The sequence below is a fragment of the Mesocricetus auratus genome, unplaced genomic scaffold, assembly GCF_017639785.1.
Source record: "Mesocricetus auratus isolate SY011 unplaced genomic scaffold, BCM_Maur_2.0 Super-Scaffold_100676, whole genome shotgun sequence".
In the NCBI taxonomy this organism is placed as follows: Eukaryota; Metazoa; Chordata; class Mammalia; order Rodentia; family Cricetidae; genus Mesocricetus; species Mesocricetus auratus.
This window is the reverse complement of record NW_024429266.1, coordinates 53,823,971-53,829,284: the sequence shown is the minus strand read 5'-3', so window position 1 is coordinate 53,829,284 and position 5,314 is coordinate 53,823,971.

The window sequence follows — 5,314 nt, the reverse complement described above, 5'->3', positions numbered from 1 at the left end:
GCTGGCTTGCTGAGCACAGGCATCCTGTCTTCCTACCTCAGAGGAACTGTGTTCTGGTCAGTGCAGTCTAGAGCAGGGATGGGGGACGCCTTGAAAAGGAAAGTGACAACCATACAGGGACCATAGGATGCTCCGTCCATTGATCATGGTGGTTCCCGACCTATGGGTTGTGGCCCCTCTGAGAACGGTATATCAGATATTTCCATTATGATTCATGACAACAGCAAATTTACAGCTATGCAGTAGCAGTGAAATCACCTTATGACTGGGGGTCACCACACACGAGGAACTGTATTAAAGGGTGGCCTATTGGGAAGGGTGAGAACCACAGCTCTATTGGGTAAGGAGGCTGCACTCCTTTCCTGGCACTTCTGGAAGAACCATTCCACCACGGTGACTAACCCACAGAAGTTTAATTTCTCATGGCTCCAGAGGCCAAAGGCTACAGTTGTCCTATGGGACCAGAACCAAGATACGGGCTGACTACATTCCTGCTGCAGGCTCCAGGTGAGGAGTCCCTGGTCCCTTTTGCCTCAGGTGGCTCTAGGGATGCCGTGGTTTTGCAGCACTAGCAATCCCTGCCTCTGTGGTCACAGTGCCTTCTGGTCTGACAGCCATCTCCGTGTGCCTTCCTCATATGAGGACTCTTTTGGTGACCTTTACACTCCACAGGAATCATCAAAGTCTTGAGGTACCACCTCAAGATCCGTAATGTGATCACAGGTTAAAGGACTAGAATGTGGACATGTGGTGCTTCATCACAAAGGGTGTGCCAAGAGGGGAGAGACTCAGGCAGTGCAGCATAAGAAACTGAAGCCTGGAGTTCGGACTCCCAGACCTACTTCTCTGCCAGTAACGACTGTCCCCACATGAGTCACGACAGGCAAGGCCAATTCTGTCTTTACCCATCTTGGTATCCAGAGCCAGGGTTCATCTGGGCCCCCTGGCTCCTCTTTCCTGCCCCCACTTTCCCCTTGGCGCCGCGTGGGAGGCCTTGGCTTTGAGACAGAAGAGTCTGACCTCACAGCAAGAACTCTGCCTTTCCTGTCCCAGTGTGAGAGAGAAGCATCTCTCTCCAGCACGGCTGCTCAGCCCCACAGTGTGGAAGGCTGGGAGGCTGTAAATCCCCTGCCTTTCCGCCCACGGAAACAGCTGGGCCCTGGGCAGATCCTGTGGACTTAACCCCTTCCAGGCCTGTGGACTCTCCCTATGGGGCTGAGCTGGGAGGAGGTGGAGGCTTCTTCATGGCCACGCAGGGTTTCCGTGCAGGTTTTCTGCTGCTGTCTGAGATGCTGGCAACTAGCCCTAGTGCTGTTTATTGAGGGGACCTGAGACTGACCCTCCTGCCCCAAGTCAGGAAGGGCTGGGCTAGTTAACTCTTGATATGGTTGGCAAGAAGACCACAGCAGGATGGGTGTGGCCTGGGGGCACAGGAGCCTCCTTGGCAGGAGCCATTGCTAGCACCCAGGAGGCCTATTGTGCTGAGCCAGACCATCCGGGTTTCTGGGATAAATCCTGGACCAGATGGCCCTGTTGGGCTCACACACCTGGCCCAGCGCAGGGCTGCGGACAGCAAGCTGCTTGTTTAACCCTCTACTAGCAGGATGGAAGCTGTCCAGGGAGCAGGGGCTGTACTTGTCTTTGGCAGACACTAAGTTCTCTATAAATGACTCGATGAGTGCTGGTGGTTTCCAGTTCTCCCGGAGCATTTCTCCTCTCCTTTCCTCCCTCCTTCCCTTCCTGTCTCACCATGTAACCCAGGCTGACTTGAAAGGCGGAGCTCTCCTGCCTCTGCCGGCTGAGTGCTGGAATTACAGGTGCGCACAACCAAGACTAATAAGAAGTGGTTTCTTGGCCTAGATCTGGAGATCAAACTCAGAGGATTGCATGTGCTAGGCACATACTCTGCTACTGTGCGACATGCTCAGCCCTAGCATCCCTTTCTGCATCTTCTTTCAAATTTATTTAAATTAATTAATTTTTGTTTGTGGCATATGGGCAAAGGCATGCCACAGTGCCTGTGTGTGTGTGTGTGTGTGTGTGTGTGTGTGTGTGTGAAGACAACTTTCAAGAGGTGGTTTTCTCTTCTACCTGGGTTCCTGGGTTCAAGGTCAGGTCATCAGGCTTGACACCAAGCTCCTTTACCTGCTGGGCCATCTTGTCAGCCCTTTTCGCCTCTTCTGCCATCATATTTATATTGTTACTGGCTACCTGCCACTTTAAGATGCCCAGGATAGGGATGGAAAAACTCAGACTGGGCCCTGAGTTCTGACTCTGTCTTCCCCACTCCTGTTGGCCTTGTATCTCAGGCTGCCTTCTCCTGGATTGATTCGCCAGCCCCACACAGATGAGCAATGAAAGCATTTGCTTGAATATTGCATGTGGGTTAGAGCTGTTGGGTACCTGGTATGAATTACTAAGTGGTTAATTAGAAAAGGACAGCAAAGGAATCAGGAGGGGCAGGATTGTGAAGACCGGAGGGGCAAGCAGGCATTCCTGGGTAACAACACACATGCTGGCCAAAGACTGCATAACGGATCCTGGCCATTGTAGGGTAAGAGGAAGGCACCAAGGGCCACTGCATAGAGAAGTATGAGTTGGGAGGACCCAGTTACAACACTTCAGAGGTGGACTGGGCATCAGCCTGGTGGGCCAGGACTGGTCCTGGTGGGCTGTGATCTGCTCACCCCTCAAGCCACAACAGCAGCACAGCGGTTCTGAAGAGCACTCTCAGGATCGCACAACCAGTGCCAGGCTGCCCAGCAGGACAAGGGACCCTTGTGTAGGCTCCAGCATCAGATCCTGCTCCACCCTCCCTGGCCCTGGGGGGTGGGGGGGGCAGCCGTGGTCGGAAGTTCAGATCCTGAGGAGGCTGCAAGCTTATGCTGCAGGGCTTCTGTTGGCACTGGGGTCACCTGGAGGTCTCCAGGGAGCCAGGATGGATCTGGGAACCAGCTCTGGTTGCTGGAGCCTGGGGGTGGGGTGGGGTAGGGGTGGGCATAGGTTTGTTGAAGCTTCTAGATGTTTTTCCTTACACACACACACACACACACACACACACACACACACACACACACACACACACACATACACCCTGGAGATGAGTGCAGAGGATGAGAACGTACACTTCACCATTGGGAAAACAGCCCACTGGAGGAGAGGCTGTCACTAGGTCTATGTAGAGGCAGGCAGAAGGTGTTCTGAGTCATATAGCTTTATAAGGGGTTGAGAGATGGGCAGAGAGCAGTTGGCTAAAAGATCGTTATGTTCAGAAGCCTAAGGCCACCTGGGGTGGGAACCAGAACCTTCTGCTGTGAAGGTCGCAGCCCTCTCGTTGATCCTCCTCCTTCCTCAGCCTCCCGGTCCATCCAGGGTAGTCCCTTGGGAGCCTAGGCCAAGCCTGCAACATTCCAGGGAGAGGAGGTGCTGAAGAGCTGGTCCAGGGGAGGCTCAGGGGCCACTGGGACAGCCCAAATCTACTTAGCTTTTCCTTGAAATTCCACACTCCCTGGGCGTTTGGCAGGGCCCTGGAATGTGTGCTTCATCAGAACAATTTGTCTTTCATGGTCCATTTGCATCAATCAGCCCATTGTTCAATGCCTTCCTTGGACCACTCTGGCTAGCTGAGGCCTCCCAGTGCTTGTCGGGGACGAGTTAGGAGATATAGGGCGCATACGGGAAGGGGCGCCCCCTGGTGGCCCAATCTGTAAACATTCAGGCTTCCTGGTTGCGCATTTTCCTCAATGTGACTCTCCCTGACCCTGTTCCCGCTCTCCACTTGGTTCCCGGGAGCCCTGGGAACAGTCTGAGAGAAATACTTTGGGAGCTTAGGAGGCATTAAACACAGGTAGGGCAGGCACTTGATGAAAGGAGGCGCTGTTCTGAGAAAAAAGATGGTCAATCTGGCCAAGACCGCGATCCAGGCCAGGTTTGCCCCAGTGTCTGAGTGGCCGGACATCCTCCCTGGGGCTAGGGATTTATTTGTAAAATGAATGAGTGTGGGCTGGAGGACACTATCTAATACTGTCAAATCCCTTTGATTTTGAACCTACATTCGAATCTAGGGTTTGAACTCTAGATCTACCATTTATTAGCAGAGTGTCCTAGTTGTACTCCATCTTGTGAAATGAGGACAACGATGCCCTTAGTGCTTGTTACGTGTGAATTCTGTGTTCGGAATTAGTCTTCTTTGTCATCTTGGAATCATCCGCATCAGTACTTGTGGAACTCAGGGTCATCTGCAACAGGCGGAGTGCCGTTACAGTTCCAACTGTTGGTGGCACAGATTTGCCAAGGTCACATGAGGTGACTTTTTGGCCTCTCCTTCTGTGAGATTTATTTATCTACTTTTATGTGTATGAGTGTTTTTCTTCCGTGCATATGTATATGTGGCCAGTAAGTACCTGGTGCCTGTAGAGCTTAGAAGAAAGTGTCCCCCTTAACTGGAGTCAATATGTGGGTGCTGGGAATCGAACTGAGGTCTTCTGTGAGAGCTACAAGCACTTCTAACTGCTGAGCCATCTCTCTAGCCCTAACGAGTGTTCTCTTAAGGTTTATACCGTGCTATTTTTAAGGGTGGAATGTTAATGCTTTTTGTGGGTGATCTTAATATGCTTATGGAACATAATAAAGATATCCTCTCTGGGGTTCCTAAGTGCAAGAAGGTTGTGATGTACTTCATGGCAATAGTATGTGAGATAGACCATTTTCATGAAGGGTGTGTTGCCTATGAATTCAATGTTAATGAGCATATCCATTCAAGAAGGTGTCTTTAAGCAGAAATACCCACAAATACACATTATGAATTGATTGGTTGATAACCAGATTGTGTCCAGGGACTCCCAGAAACCAGACCCTATGCTTCTCCTGGAGCAAGTGGTTCCTATGTGCTGATTGAGTGTGCAGGTGACTTTATAGACCATAATTTCTGCAAATATGAAATACCTGTAGTCATTTCACAGCATAATCCAACTGTGGATTCCTAGGCAATGCAGTAGTCACTATCCCATGATGTCTTTGTCCACCTGTCTGCCTCCTGAAGCTTCTGACTTTCGTGTGGGCCTTAGAATCCACCCCCAAGTGCAAGTTTGCATTCTCAGACACACTAGCCCAGCTCCACCGCTCCCGCCCGGGGCTTCCTGTGTGAACACAGTTCACCGGGTTCCATTCAAAGGCCGGCACAGCTCTGGTGTGACTCACAAAGGCTCCTTTCACTGCCATGATCTCACCAGATCCTCTCAACAATAGCAGGGTGGTGGCATCACAGCTCCCTTTCTACGGATGAGCCTGGAGTTCACAGAGGCTAAGTAAGCAG